The following is a 15,384-nucleotide window of genomic DNA, read 5'->3' on the forward strand; positions in this document are numbered from 1 at the left end:
AGAATTAAAAAATAAGTGTAGTGCAGGTCTATGATGATTTTTAGTGCTGCTATCATCTAGTTCTGATTCTGGTTCTGTCTTGGTTAAGTCCTCAGTAGTCCTGATTTTGAACTGTTGCAGTCCTGTTTTAATTCTGGATCAGTTCTGGGTCTGGTTGAATTGGGGTTCAGTCCCTGTGTCTTGATGCAGCCCTGACCTTGTTCTGCCTCGCTGCTTAATTAAAAAACTAGTTTAAGGTGTCCTGCATATGTGATATTTATTTTTCCCTAACTCAAAACAGAGCCAATTAATTTTTCAGTCATTTCTAAACACCCCCCCCCCCCCCAAAAAAAAAAATAAATAAATAAAATAAAATAAAAAATCCCACATGCATACTACCCTTTAGGGCTAAGCCCCGGGTGTTTCAAATGTCTGGCTCCGCCTCTGGGTAAAACCACATGTGCATGATCATAACTACTTGTACATATACTGCACATAGACACAGAGATACTTATCACTAAAGCTAGAAGTTAATGCAAGCCACAAACTTTAGCAGATTTCATTAGAACTGTAGGGTAATTTCCAATAAACCAAGTTCACAAAGGGGAGTCTATGGCTGGGAGTCTATGGCTGACGCGTGTTCCTGGTTTCCAAAAGAAATGCTTCCAGTTGCATTATGATTTGAAGACTGTTTATTTATTACAAACTGAAGATGTAACAATGAACTCCTTCCTAAATAAGCATGAAAGTTCCAAAAAATAGCAGTTATCCAGAACTACCTGTGCACACGGTCAGAAAACCGTGAGACTCCTAACCTCTCTGTCCATGCTCCTCCCCTTCCCTCTCACATAGGGTTTCATGCTACTATTGCACTTACATACTTAAAGTGAGAGGTACCCCCTTTTAGGTTCCAATCCCAAAACAGTGACTTAAAATTACTTTACATAAACACATATATTTTCATATTTATTAATCCTGAAAAGATGACTTATGTAATGAATCTATGAATTATAAAACAAACATGAACTCGATCGTAAATAAAAATATAAAGCAGACGTCTGGCGCTTACAAGAACTGTACACTTTTCTCACAGTCAGTTAGTGAATTAATATCAGTGACTGACTGAATTTGAATAGGTTATCAACAACACAACTACACTTTGGCTAATGGCCCTGCATTGGCAACCCCCCAACAGAAGGTTGAAATTTTTTTTGGCTATTGGAATATTGGAAGCCACGTCAAAACTTACAGTTACATCAGAATTATTTCCAGCATGAACACAAAAACAAAACATTTGAATCACTTTATGGGTGCCTTGCATGTTCCTGCCACTTTCACACTAAGTCAAAACACAAAGAGGGTTGCAGCTATTGATGAAAGACATTGTAGGCCGTTTTATTTTAAACTAGAATAACTAAGAAGAAAGGATAAATGCTTAATCGGGGAGATGGAAGCAAGTGGTATGGAAAAGAGTAGGCACCTGAAATGTGTGCAGCAGGATATTTAGAGATTTAAAGCAGCATTTCAGCCACAGAGACTTACAGTATAATCAACTCGGTTTAAAACTCAAACTAACAAAAAACAGGAAGAGGGATGAAATTTAAAAGGAAAAAAAGTGAATATAGTAAAAAAAAAAGGTTTGGACAGTGGATGTAGTCCACTAAAACAAGTGCTATGTTTTTTAAAAGAGATTCTCCTATTGAAACTGGTATGAAAAGAAAAAAAGACAACAAAAAAGTAAAACTTTCACTGTATACCTGGACCCTGATGCATCTCAGGAAGGACAACATTATTACTTAGCTCCACAATTATAGCAAAAATAAACACCTGATTGGCTCTCCAGCTGCTGTCAGCTGGCTTCATGCCCTTGATGACTTCACTCAACAACAGCAAATCCCAAGGCACGCAAATGTCTGACATCCCAAACATCTCGCCATTAAAATCAGTGAAGACTTGGCTGGTGCAAGCATGCATGGAGCACAAACATCTTACAAATACACATACTGAAGCGCACAGGCACACATGCAAACAAACGCAACCTGGCTGCTGATGCGCACTAATACACGTACACATTTCCCCACAGCCAATATCCCAGACTCATCATTATCGTCCCCGTAGCAACCTGTTTGTCAGAGGAGAAATGCCTCGCTGGATTATTCACTCCTCTCTTATTCATTAGCTGTTGTCCTGGGCAGCAGCCAAGGCTGTTGGTTGGCCGACAGCGTAGCTGATAGGAATTAGTCTCCTGATAAAGCAAGAGAGTGGAACGTAGCGTTGCAGGAAATTGCAATCAATACCAACTCTCATATCCTCATCCAATATCGACTGCAAATGGGAATGAGAAGCACACTGTCATGCTCCTATACGTGGACATGAGGGCCTACTTAAGAACGTATTCACACGTGAAGCAAAGTGAAGCTGCATTAATTGCAGTGGTTGTTTCAGAAACCATACAAATAAAAGACGAAGGAAGCCAAAAACCCGTGCCTCAAACCGCTGCTTTCTCATCGTACTGTGTAGACCTAATTCACACCTCGTCATGAGTCATGTACGGTCGTGCCCTCTTTGTACTTTTCTGTGCCAGCTTCTTAAAGTGTGTGTGGGATCAGAACGGGGTGAAAAATAGAGTTTTCCCACATGACACAGATCAGTGGTTAGAGCACAGTTCAGAGCACCTACAGGCAAAGACACAGTTTGAGTGGCATAATGGAAATGACACCAGTAATTAAAGAAGTGTCTCATCAGATGCGTGTTTTTGGCTGTGTCCCCTCTCTTTGTTTGATGAAGAATCGACTCCAGATAGATCAAGGTTTAATTTTAATCTCCCCCACCTAACACTGAGGGCTTATATTAATCAGTTTGGGAAAGATTTTAATTTTTGCGGCATTATTGTGATCAAACAGACATCTTTCCATTTATCTCAAGCACAAATAAGAAAATACTGCCGGGGAACTCCTATAAAGGCCACGAATGTGGTAACAAAGAACTATAGGTCTGGGTTTGGAGCCTAAAAGATGATGTTGCCTCAGCTTCACAAGCTGAATGGCTGTCTGGGGACGGACGGTTGTAAAGAGCAGTGTACTTCAAGTCAGTGTTGGGAAGAGCAAAGATGTTTTTGATATGTAACAGTGGAGCCATACGCACCGATCAATACGCCGACCTTTCTCAGACTGATTGCATGATGCTCTGCTTTGGCCCCAACACCAGCGCCCACCAGAGGTCTATCAACTATCAACCATTGTTATTGTCTGGTCCAGATATACGTAAGATCAGTTCTCCTGTTGACTTTTACCTTGGGACTCGCAGTACTCTATATGTTCTTATGCTCTTTTCATTTTTCTCCCCCTCTGTCTTCTTCTTAAACACACACACATACACACGCGCAAAAACAGAAACTATTTGACAAAACTTATTAAAAAGGAAAGAAATGTCTGAATTAAAACTAGCGACAGATTGATCCTCAGCAAATGAGGGTCTCTGACCTCTTCCCCGGGGCCTTTATACATGGATATTGTATATTTCTGTTCAGTGTCGAGGGACGAACAGAAATCCCACTTGGAATTGAGAAATGTCATTTACTTTCCAATTAATGCTCCAATTAACAAAGCAATTCGCAATTCATTTCCTGAAACCGGTGAGGTTGAAATGAGACTGACCCCATGCCCAGTATCAATCTCCTTGCTATTGACCCGTTCACATAAAGCTTCAATTGTGGATCAACCATTTAGAGAAAGCATCAATAATCGACTTAAACTGGGGGCTATATTATCATAGACATTAGCATAGACATTGCCCCTGTGGCTCTGGGGTGATTTGAATGTCTGTGAGAGTGACCGACCCGCCCCGTGCCTCTGGCTCACGGTTCAGGGGACGCAGGAGCGCAAAGTCTAATCAATAAGCGCTTTAATTATAGGAGCCCTCGGCTCGCAGTTCTTCACGGTTGGGAGACGCGCAATGCCACAACTGATCCAGCATGATCATTTCAGATGGAGTGGGGTTTCTTCGCCTGAGTAACCTGTCTCTTTTGGCCTGTGCTATTATAGACAGCAAATTGTCCACTCCTCTTCATAGATTTGGTAAAATGGGCCCATTAGTCCAGAGGGGGAGGTGCGCTTTTTTTCCCAGTGTTTTGTGGTGTTAATCAGGACTCGGTGAATACTGTGTTCCAAGTCTAAGAATATTTATTTCTTTGTTGATGTAATTGTAAAGTAATATATGAACATCCAGAAAGGATAACATCAGCATTTGCATTTATTCTTCATTTCATTTTGTGTATCTTCCAGGAGATCCCAGTGTGAAGCTGTGGAAAATAAAAATAATGTGGCATTTAAATCATCTTGGCTGTTTCCCAAGATGAGAAAAACCCAACATTAGACCAGATAACACACATTTTTATTCAATTTGAGGTACACCATTAAAATAGTGTGGGACTTAGAAAAGATTTAAAATATATTTGCACCCTAAATTCTTCACATCCTACCTTGTTGTCATCTCCACAGGATAAATATTTGTCTTTGCAGTACTCCATCTAATTTTCAACTTTTCCCAACTATGAGTAAATAAAACGTGCTATGAGCCATCATCGACACAACTTTTCTTCTCAGCTGCAACTGAACTTAAATGAGTCAGCACAGATCTTCTTCTTACTCCAGTAAAGCGTCACTTCTTCTCCATAGATGACACACACTGATGTACTGCTCTAATGCGTGATCTGCTTTTCGACTTGTGAGCTTTCATACTGGTGCACTAGATGGCGTGCTTTCTCTTCAGTGAGTAAATGAAAGCTGGCACTTGACAGGCTCTGAGAGAGTCATCCAAATTTAGCCCAGTGGACCAGAGTGGCAAAAAATACAGCCGCTGCAACCCCTAGGCTATAGCTGACATTATTCTCCTCTTCAGTATAGCGTGAGGCCAAAAAATGTCAGCGGGCCCAGAATAATTTAGACTTCCCATTCTAAACATCACAAATAAAGTCGAGCGGTTTGTTGTGCTTAAAAAAGTGATGCAGCGCGCAGACAGCTGATAAATCGACTGATTGATTTTTTTGTATCTGGTCATCAGACATTTGTCTCCCTTTGGCAGTGGCATCTCAGATGAGGTTGTGTCTGAGAAACATTATTAGAGGCAGATCAAAGAGCACAAGTCGCTTTTAGACCACCAAAGCTCATTCATAACTCACTGCATCAAGGTCTCCCCCGTCTCTACATCCTCTCTTTATTTGTCTGCTTTGATCATACAGTCCATTCAGTCCATATCACCCTCTTGCTTCTTCTGAAGTCTGTTAGGGAACATGCGTTAGATATCTGTCTGTCGAGCACATGCCCCTTGATTGCCATAATCCCCTTCACTGCCATATTTTGTCTTTCTGCCCACGTAGACCCCCCACCCTTAAGAACTTTCTTCCCTCAGCCCCCCTCTTCCCCTGTGACACCCCGCCATTTGTTCCGCTGTTGGGTTAAGCAGGGTCGTATCAAAGCTTTAATCCCTAAATGTGTGTGTGTGTGTGTGTGTGTGTGTGTGTGTGTGTGTGTGTGTGTGTGTGTGTGTGTCTGTAAGTCTGCGCGTGCACAAGGGAAGCCTGGTCCCTCCTGCTTGAGCTAGATTATTTCAAGTTCCTGACCTCTGGGCGGTGAGAGGGGCTGATGTTTGGAAACACAGGCACTTGTCTTTGTCTCTTGAACCCAGCGGGAGAGCTCAGCTAGGGGCCTTTCTTGTCAGGCGAGTCCACGGATGCGCTCGGCCTGTTCTGGAGCTGCCGGTCTGTCCTCTGATCCTCGCCTCTGCCATCTTAATATTAATATGCCATGAATAAGCAGACAGCTGGTTGAGCAGGCTAACACTCCCTCTACACACGCTCCAGCACACACACACACACACACACACACACACACACACACACACACACACACACACACACACACACACACACACACACACACACACACACAAAACAACCGGACGAGTTTGGCTTCCGAGCAAAAACATTGATCCTGAGTCCCCTCACTGTGAGTCAATCTGGCCCCAATAGCCATTCAAGTGTATCAGCTTGATCTGATGTTTCCCGATAAAAGAAATTCCTCCCAGGGCATGAGTACGTGTGGGAGTGTGTGTGTGTAAGGGATATTGATTGCTGAGCGACATGGCGGTATAGATCCCAAGCAGCTGCTAAGAGTTTAAATGAGGCCTGCAGCATATCATTAAATCACTATGATAATGTCTAAGGAGACACCAGCAAAGCATTTCTCTTTTTTAGCCTCTAAACAAGAGCCAATTTGTGTGAGTATTGCACTTCTGGTTGCATCATCACCTTTGACTCGCACTTCAAATACGTCCATACAAGGGGTTAGACGTTGTTAGGCCAGAGCTGTGGAACCTCTGCTGATTAGGATACAATAGCTTTAACCTTATAGGTGCAGAGGTTCAGATACTCTGACCTCCATGTCAGTTTCACTCCTGGATTTACCCAAAGATTAATGCACACAAACAAAAAAAAAAAAACTACTTTCAGAATCTTTCCTCAGAGTCTTCACCGCTCTGTGGTGGTTCAGGGGATCTTTTTCCTTCACAGGATCGATATAGACTCTTTGCTTTCTTTTGATGTTTTCCCTCTTAGCTGTTCTTTTGCTGCTTATCCAGATATGTAAATGAAGCTCACTCTCTGCACGTTACAAGGACTGTTATTTAGCCAGTGAAAACTACTGAATGAAAAAACTCTGAGAAAACTGCACCGGTGAACGAGGATACCTTGAAGAATATTTTACAAAGATGTTGTGCTGTAATCATTACAGCTTTGCCATCGTTATCACAGTTTTTAACCTTGTCATTTTGTTGCAGCTGGGTTTGCTGTTAAGCCTGCTTTATATTACATAAATCTAGTATATGTAGCAAGTTTTGTTGACAGTTTACCCAATAGTAGACACATTTCTGGCAAATGTTTTGAAAGGACCAAATTATCCGACCAACATTCCCATCGCTGTGTCCAATAAATGCAGGTTATAAATATGTTTACTGTGTGATGCACTGCTCAGTATGTATTCCACCTCTTATACCATACGGAGGGAGTGTTTTAATGCCTTAATTAGAAATAGAAACAGTGAAAAGAGAGAGAGTGAGGATGACGTGTGACAAATGTACTCAGTCAGATTTAATTTTCCGTGAGGTCTAGCTGATATCTCCATAATGCTGCAGAACGTTAACACTGAAAAGCAATGACCTTCCACTTAATACAACTTTATATGTGACTGTAGTAATTCCAGTGAAAAGATTCAAGGCCTACTACAGCACTTCCATCAATGAGAGGAAAGTCTTTGTGCTTCGCTTTTCATTAACTTTGACCATTCAGGGCACATTTTTACACAAGCTTGCATTGAGGAGTTTCCACACACGCATGCACACTTCCGGATGGCAGAGGAGCTGTGGTTATAAGCCGTGTTACCACAGGTAATGCGATCACGGCGCAGGCAGAATGATGTGTTTATGTCATCAAGGGTGAAACAAGATGGAGGGAGGATGATGAAGAGTAGCAAAAAGGAGGGAGGAGGCGAGGACAGGCACGACACTGAAAAGCAGCGTGACGATTGAAGGATTGAACGTGTAACGGGCAGGAAGAGGTGAGAACTTGTGAAAGGAACGGAGGAACGTATTCAGGAGGAAGGGTGGAAAAATGAGAAAATGGGTGATAAATGGTGAAAAAGACAGAAGACGGCGAAGGCGAGGGTGTCTCCCTGTCAATCAGATTAACAGAGAATTGCTTTGACCTGAAACCTGGCGGATCACGTTCGCTCACACATATACACATTCGCAAATGCACTCAGAATGGTTTCCACGCAGCTGTATGGAGATAAATGTGTCTCACTCGCATCCAGTCTGGTGTTAAGTGCATGTATTAGGGCGTATCAGCATTCATGTATGTGGATGTGTGTGGGTGTGTGTGTGTGCGCGTGTGTGTGTGTGTGTGTATGTGCGCACGTGTTTCTCAGTGTAAGTAAGTGAATGAGTAATGAGTGAGTGATGGATGGACGATAATGCACATTTGCCCTCTCTCACGAGGGCTCGGAGTGCTTAGATGTCTAGCCTGGCTCACACATACACTCGCACAAAATGGTGTTAGATAAGACTTCTTTCCCACTTATTCAACGTATAGAATACATGAATCACGTCCCCACACTCCTTCCCTTTTATGCTTACCTTTCACTACATTTATTTCCTTGCATGTCCCTTATCTTAAACCTCTCTCTCTCTCTCCCCCCTATGTGTCTGTCTCACCCTTCTCTGCTTCTTAGTAATGGAGCTAATTTGTTTAGCACACAAAGAGTGTCTGTCCATTAGTGTAGGCCTAGGGAGATGGTGACAAATCACACCAGCATGTGCCTCTGCTCTGTGTTCATTATTGTGAATGGGGAAAATGTGAAACACCTCATACTTCATTAGAAAACATGTATTTACCTTTAGTTACTTTGAAATAAATATCATTCTTTTTCGAAAGGGTATCAGCCAGTTGGAGCTCTTTGTTTTGCCGTGCACGAGTCAAACAGAGAGACTTTCTGTACGTCTGCACTTCACGTTATCGAATTAAGTCAGCACAGCAGGAAGGTTTCTGTGCTACCTGTAATACAATAATATTATGTACCCTGCTACTGTTGCTGCTTACTGCCATTAAATGGACAAAATGATTAATGTGGCTTTAACACCTGAGAGACACCAGGCTGCCGAGCATATTTACTCTTCACTTGTAGACATTTCTCCCTGCTTCATTTATTTGATTCAAGCACCATTCAGTTTGTCATGCAGTCTGAAATATTTAAATTGTATGAATGGATAAATGTAATAATATATAAAAAGGAGCACTTTGAAAACACATCAGATCTCACTGGAAAAAGAAATCATGTTTGATATCTATACTGATATGGACTGGGTAATGTGTTAGGAACCAAAGGATGTCATATCATTTAATGGAAATGAAAATGATCAACCTACAGAGGGCTGAATTCAAAGACACTCTGAAAATGAGAGTGAAAAACTGAAGTAGCTGCCTTGTCTGTTTTGCAGAAATTCAAAATGGTAGCAACTCAAAATGGTACTCAGTATTTTGTGTGATCCCCAAGTTGTTGTTTGTATGCCTGACAACATTGAGGAATGCTCCTGACGACACAATGGATGGGGTCCTTGGGCCTCTCCTCCCAGACCTGGACCAAGGTATCACTGAGCTCCTGGACACTGATAGCAGCACTGTGTGGAGTGACACATAATGTCCAGGGGTGTTCTTTTGGATTTAGGTCAGACGAGTGTGTGGTGGGGTTAAGTCAGTGGTATCAGTTCGTTCATCCTCCAGCAAATACCTGCATGCTCTCACCACAGGAGGCATTGTCGTGCACAAAGAGGATCCTAGGACACACTGCACCAGCGTAGGGTCTGACAATGTTCAAGGATTTTGTTCTAAGCCTAATGGCATTCAGGGTGCCTTTGCCTGTGTGTCCTACCATAGATATGCCTCCTCCAGACTATCACTGACCTACCACTAAACCGGTTATGGTGAACAATGTTACAGGCATAACACTCTCTATGGCTTCTCCAGACTCTTTTCACAATATGTCCTCTGGGTGAACCTGCTCTCATCAATGAAAAGCGCAGGGCACTAGTGGCAGACTTGCCAATTCTGGTATCCTATGGCAAATACTAATCGGGCTTCATGGTACTGGGCAGTGAGCACAGGGACCACTAGAGGATGTTGGGCCCTCGGGCCACCCTCATGTTTCAGATTTTTGGAGTTAGACTACCTATGCAACCTCTGTAGGGTCTGTAGGCCCACATCCTCATTCTAGGTTTGGCGGCAGTTTTTAGTAGATAAAGATGAATGGATTGACCAAGAATTGAGCTGCAGTTTGGGGAAGGCCTCGATAGGGACTGGCGGCAGCTCCCAGGCCTGGCAGATGTACTAATGAGAAGTAAAGAAAGAATTGAAAAAAGGGTACGGAGAAACGGGCATGAAACCGAGAATGAGCAGTTTGTAGAACTGGGGGAGGTCATATATAGATAAGACCCAGAAGGGGCGTGTTTGGAGGTGTAATCCCACTCCTGAAATTCAAATAATTTATCTCCAAGTAGCGACCCCGGCCAAATGCAACACCAGTGAAAAAAGCTGTCAGAAACGATGATGAGTGTAAAATGTCAGTGGTCTCCGCCTCTAAAACCATCCTTGTTTTGGAGGCTGTCTCACTGCACGTGCTGGTAATTTCAGCAGAAACTGATCAACATCACTTCTCCTACTCAACGGATCAAATGAATATTGCAGAAGTTTAACTGACTTGACCTTATATTCTGATTAAAAAGCCCAGTGTATAATTATCAACGCCAATCATGTGAAGCTACTTTCAAGAACAAAAATACGGAATGAGGAATAAGCATAATAAGACCAGTTACAACCTACAACAACACCTATAAACAAATGATTTCATAATTCATAATGAAAAGTGATGATGCAAAAGGTCTTTGTCACAGCAGAAATTTTTCATGCCCTGTGTTCCTCCTCAAACATGGAGTGGAACAGACTCGGGTGGGTGAAATTAAATCATTTCAGTTCACTTGACAACAGCTTGGTATCTTATCACAAGTAAAAGCCTCCCTGTTTACGTCAAAGTTGACATAGTGAAAGTGAGGGGGCAAGAAGGGAAGCTGGAAAACATAGTCAGTAATCAGTTGTTTTTAATCGCGTTACATTAACTTACCCATATCAGTTTGTTAGGTCCAAATAAATCACTATGTTTACTTGTATTTTACTTTATTTAGTTTTTGTGATAATGAAATAATAATGTTTGTTAACACACAAACTAACACATTTCTCCAACATTCCTGTCACACATTGCTGTGCCAAGGACAGTTCCTGACTGAAGAACTTCTTAATATGATTACAAGCATAGAAATGCTAACAAACAAAACAACGACTCTTCATTTACATGTTTTGTTTTTTTGCGAAAAGACCATGGAAACTTGGGCAAGAAGGTTCAGGTAATTCTACTTCATGTGATGTTTAAAAACATAATCAAAAGAGCTTGTTGCAAAAACATGATATTAAGTACACACAGTGTCTCCATGCACACAAACAACTGTGTCATAACTGTCCGAGTGGTAGCCACAAGAAAAAAAAGTGTAGCAAAACATGAGAGTGAAATACATCTGCTGTTTATGACTCCAGAATCTTTATGGTCAAGGGAATAAAATCTTACCGTCAGAGGCAGCTCTGCCCATGTCTTCACTGGTTTAAACAATAGTGTGTAAAATTGTAACTCATCGAGGGATCGGCCCCTATAAAAGTCACAGCATAGAAATCAATTGCCAGCTTTTATGAGTGATATATAACGTGAAGTCTAAATTTCTTCATATTCAGCGTGATATCAACCACTGCACTGATATCTGGCACTAAGCGAGCAAGAGGAGCTCCGAATTGGGCATCTCTACCTCTTCTCTTGCCAAGACACTGTCACTGTTTGGGGACGCTCCAATGCATCATGCTGACTCCATTCTACCTTTTATCCATTCATTTCCCTTTCCATTAGCACTATTAAAATGATGTGGCATTGGCTGAAGCCGGTAACATAAGCACTCTGGCTCATTCCCTTTTGTTTTTTGTCGTATTCAAGATAATGTAGACGACATGAAGACAGGTTTTCTTTTATTCAGTGAGAAAATGTTTTGGAGGAAACATTGTTTTGATTCCAAATGTTATTTCAATTTTTGCTCACGTCTGCTGGCAAATCTGCATGTTTTCTCATCGCTGGCTAATAGGTCAGCACCAGTGGGAATGTGATACAAGGAGGCAAGGTCAGTTTTCATTGATTGTTTAATCAGTCCTTTGTTTGAGAAGGACGCGATTAAGCTGGGAAGCCATGGACTGCTTTTCCCCAGCAGGCTTACAGTACATATACTTTCTAAGCTATATGTCAAACAGTATTCACTTTGCCTGTGACTGAGCACGACTCTATGTGTGCTCGTCGGTGTGTGTGTGTCTGTATCCCAAACAGTTGAATGCGAGCAACCCGAGTAAATCAGGTACAAATAAAGCCCAGATGACGAGACATTTGGAAGAGTGTGAACAGTATCCTCCTCGCTCTGCCCTTCTATTTGTTTGTCTGTCTGCTTGTTTGCCTCTCTGTCTGCAAAGCTGGCGTCAGTCTCAAGGAGATCCTCCTTCTCTTTCCTGCTCCCTTTTTCTGGGCAGAGCTGATGGACACCAGCAGATTTTTCTCCCTGAATAGCTGTTTTTATCTCTTTCTCTCTCCCTCTGTCCCACTGTCTTCCCCTTCCTCAATCTCTCTTGCTGAATGGCTGTCTGGCCTGAGTTAAAGGATTTTTTTTTTTCTAGATGTTGCTGAAACCTGATATTGAGATATTTTGGCACACTATCTATGAACATATATATTTAGGCTTAGTGGCCAGAATAGAAATCCCTCCTGGCTGTGTTAGTGTTAATGCCTCAACTAGGGGATACCACAGCAGAAGCAAGCTTGAGATATGGAAGTGTATATATCCTAGTTTAGGGAGATTGGATGTGTTTTTGCAGATAGGGGCCTCATGTGCTACAGGGTGGGGGATGCTGAAGGGGCCCTCAGCTTCGCGTATGCAACCGAGACAGGGCGACAGACAGGGGCAGGGAGGGCTTTGTGCACCAGCCCTTTCCCACACTCCCTTTCACCTTTTGTTGTATGGCAACACCAGGGCTCTCTGACATGACGAATCGCTTTGCCTTCTTCACTGAGATGGTGGCGGTATCAGAAAGTAAGAATGGAGTGAGATGAATTGATGTGTGCGTGCAGATATATAGGTGTGTGTGTGTGTGTGTGTGTGTGTGTGTGTGTGTGTGTGTGTGTGTGTGGGTGGGTTGGAGGGGTGTCCTTTAATCTCAGTACCTGAAGCTGCCAACATTTCCCATCCCTTGTCCCCCAAATCTCCCTCAGTTTGTCACCAGGGTGAGGCAGAAAACTCAATGCTTCAAGCTCTGCATGGGCAGATTCCTCAGTGCATGAGCCAGACGCAGCCACACATGCACATGCTCATATGCGCACACATGCCTCTGCCCAAATGCCAGCACCAAGCTGTTGCCCAAAAAGCGTTCAGGGTGTCACAATAGAGACATTACCACATGAGTGAGTGGCTTTGAATAAGGCTAAGGGTGTGTGTGTGTATATAGAGAGTGTGGAGGGTGAGCGGGGGAGCTCCTGGCAAGGCAGACGACCCTGCCATCACCTCTGCCCCCTTGTCAAACAAGCAATCGCCGCCAATGACACATGCATGCAGCACGCACTCCTGCTTCACTTCCTTTTGTGCTAGTCCGAGTCTGTAACTTCTCTCGGTTTTATTAGAAAGGGAGCGCTCCAACAATGTGTTTATTTGTTTGTAAGGAAACGGCACAGAAATAAGTTGGCTGGTTAGTGGACCACTGTAGTGAATCGCTGACCCAGTCAGGCTAATCAGGGTGAAGGGTCAGAATCTAGAGGTCAAAAGAGAAAGGAAAATGAATGAAAGAAGAATCCGTCTGCAAATAAATTACAGGTTGCAAAGAAATCCGTATTTCCTTGTGGAAATGCATGTGAAGTTAGGAGGGTGAAAAGGTGTCAGAACATGGAGATGCAGATAGAGACATGAGCATAAAGGCATAAAGAAACACATGACAACATTTCAAACATTTGTTAGACTAGTGTCAGCTCTGTCAGTGGATTGTCACCGCATGTGTTAGCGTGTGTCTATGTGTGTCTGTGTCCTCGGCGTGTCATTATGCAAAACCAGAGTCTTCCACAAAGCATGGAAAATGGGTGTGTGTTTGGGTGCATGCATGTGTGCATGTCTGTGGTGGAGGGGGTGACACGAGTTTGAGGGGCTGTGTCACTCCATCGCTGCGGGAAGTCATGACAGCACTGTTTTGTCAGCGCATGGATGGCTGCAGCATCATGGCAGCAGAAGAAGCAGGAGAAGTGGAAGAAACGCGCGGGGATGGAGTGAGTAGAAGGAAGGGAAGATTTTTTCTTCTTCTTCTTCTTCTTCTTCCCACACTCAATAAGGAAATTAGGTCATCCAAGTAAAACCATTGCAAGGAACAAATCATCATCATAATTGGAGCCTTAACAAATGTGTGGAGGTGGTGGATTCACACACATACATACACACGAACGAGAGAAAAACACAAAAGCCAAAACACAAATGCAAAACGGCGCACATGGCTGGGAGGAGGTAAAGCAGAATTTCAGCATAAATCAGGGTATGTTTGACAGTTTTATAGCTCTTTCAGGAGCCTCATTTGGGATAGAAGCGTGATAGAAGAACGTTACCCGTGGCAAATATAATTGTGGTCATGGTCCTTCAATAAATCAGGGGATGGTTACATCACATTTGCCTGGAGGCTCCACAAGGGGGAAAAAATCCGAGCGCATCAGGTGACCTACAAGTCACCTGAGATTGCTTTAGTTTTTCTCACTGGGAATTCACAGAGGGAAACGTGCCAAGAATATGTACACAGATATGCTATTTAAGAAATAGTTAGTCTGTTTTGCGGTAATCTGCTTTCTTCGTAAAAGGGTTACATGAGAATACCGATGCCACTCTCCTTTCTGAAATGTAACCAACCGCACTAGTTCAGCACAAAGCCCAAATGTAAGGAAAAACTCTAGCCTTTCTCTGTCTGACTCGAATCCATAATTATTAGGAAGTTTTATATTCTGAAAGCTCACATAACAAAGTTAGGTTGATGTAATTGAGAGTGCCATCATTCTTATACCTCTTAGCAATAAAGTAAATAAGCATTTTTCTTGGGATACTGCATTTAGTAGTTCCAATTAGGCCCTATTGCTAATAATATGAATTGAATGGCTCAGAATAATCACAGGTCTCATTTAACTGTTAGTAACTTTAGCTTTATATGTGCCATATTCTCGTGAAATGATGTCTGGTTTTCAGGGAAATAATTTAAAACCATGATTCAGATTCTGTATATGAATACAAACATAAATGGACACTCTCAGGAGGTGAAATGTCACATTTTTTTTTAACTTCAGGGGCACGTCCCACCAGCTCTGACAGTGGGACGTGCTAAAAAGTGGAAGATAGAAAGGTCGACCTTGCAGACTCTCAGCTCTTCCTCAGGTTTCATATGACAGGACAAACACATTATTTATTCATGTTTAAGGACAGCTTGCTCAAGACTTACCAACACATTTACCCAGCCCACACATACATGTAATATGGGCTGAATAAATCTCCATAAGGAGATCTGTTGTGCATGCCAATGCTGTTTACTGCTGGTTGCTTCCAAAGCAACAATACCAGGAACTGGGCAAAGGCACATGGAGAGAAAGAGGCCGAGCTGATACCTGTACAGTAATCACTGTGAGGCCACGACTCTTAACAAAATAGTTGACA

This window comes from Aulonocara sp. 'chitande type north' Nkhata Bay, linkage group LG18 (assembly GCF_057382095.1).
Source record: "Aulonocara sp. 'chitande type north' Nkhata Bay isolate Kocher_YH1m ecotype deep benthic linkage group LG18, A_spYH_male_GT1.1, whole genome shotgun sequence".
In the NCBI taxonomy this organism is placed as follows: Eukaryota; Metazoa; Chordata; class Actinopteri; order Cichliformes; family Cichlidae; genus Aulonocara; species Aulonocara sp. 'chitande type north' Nkhata Bay.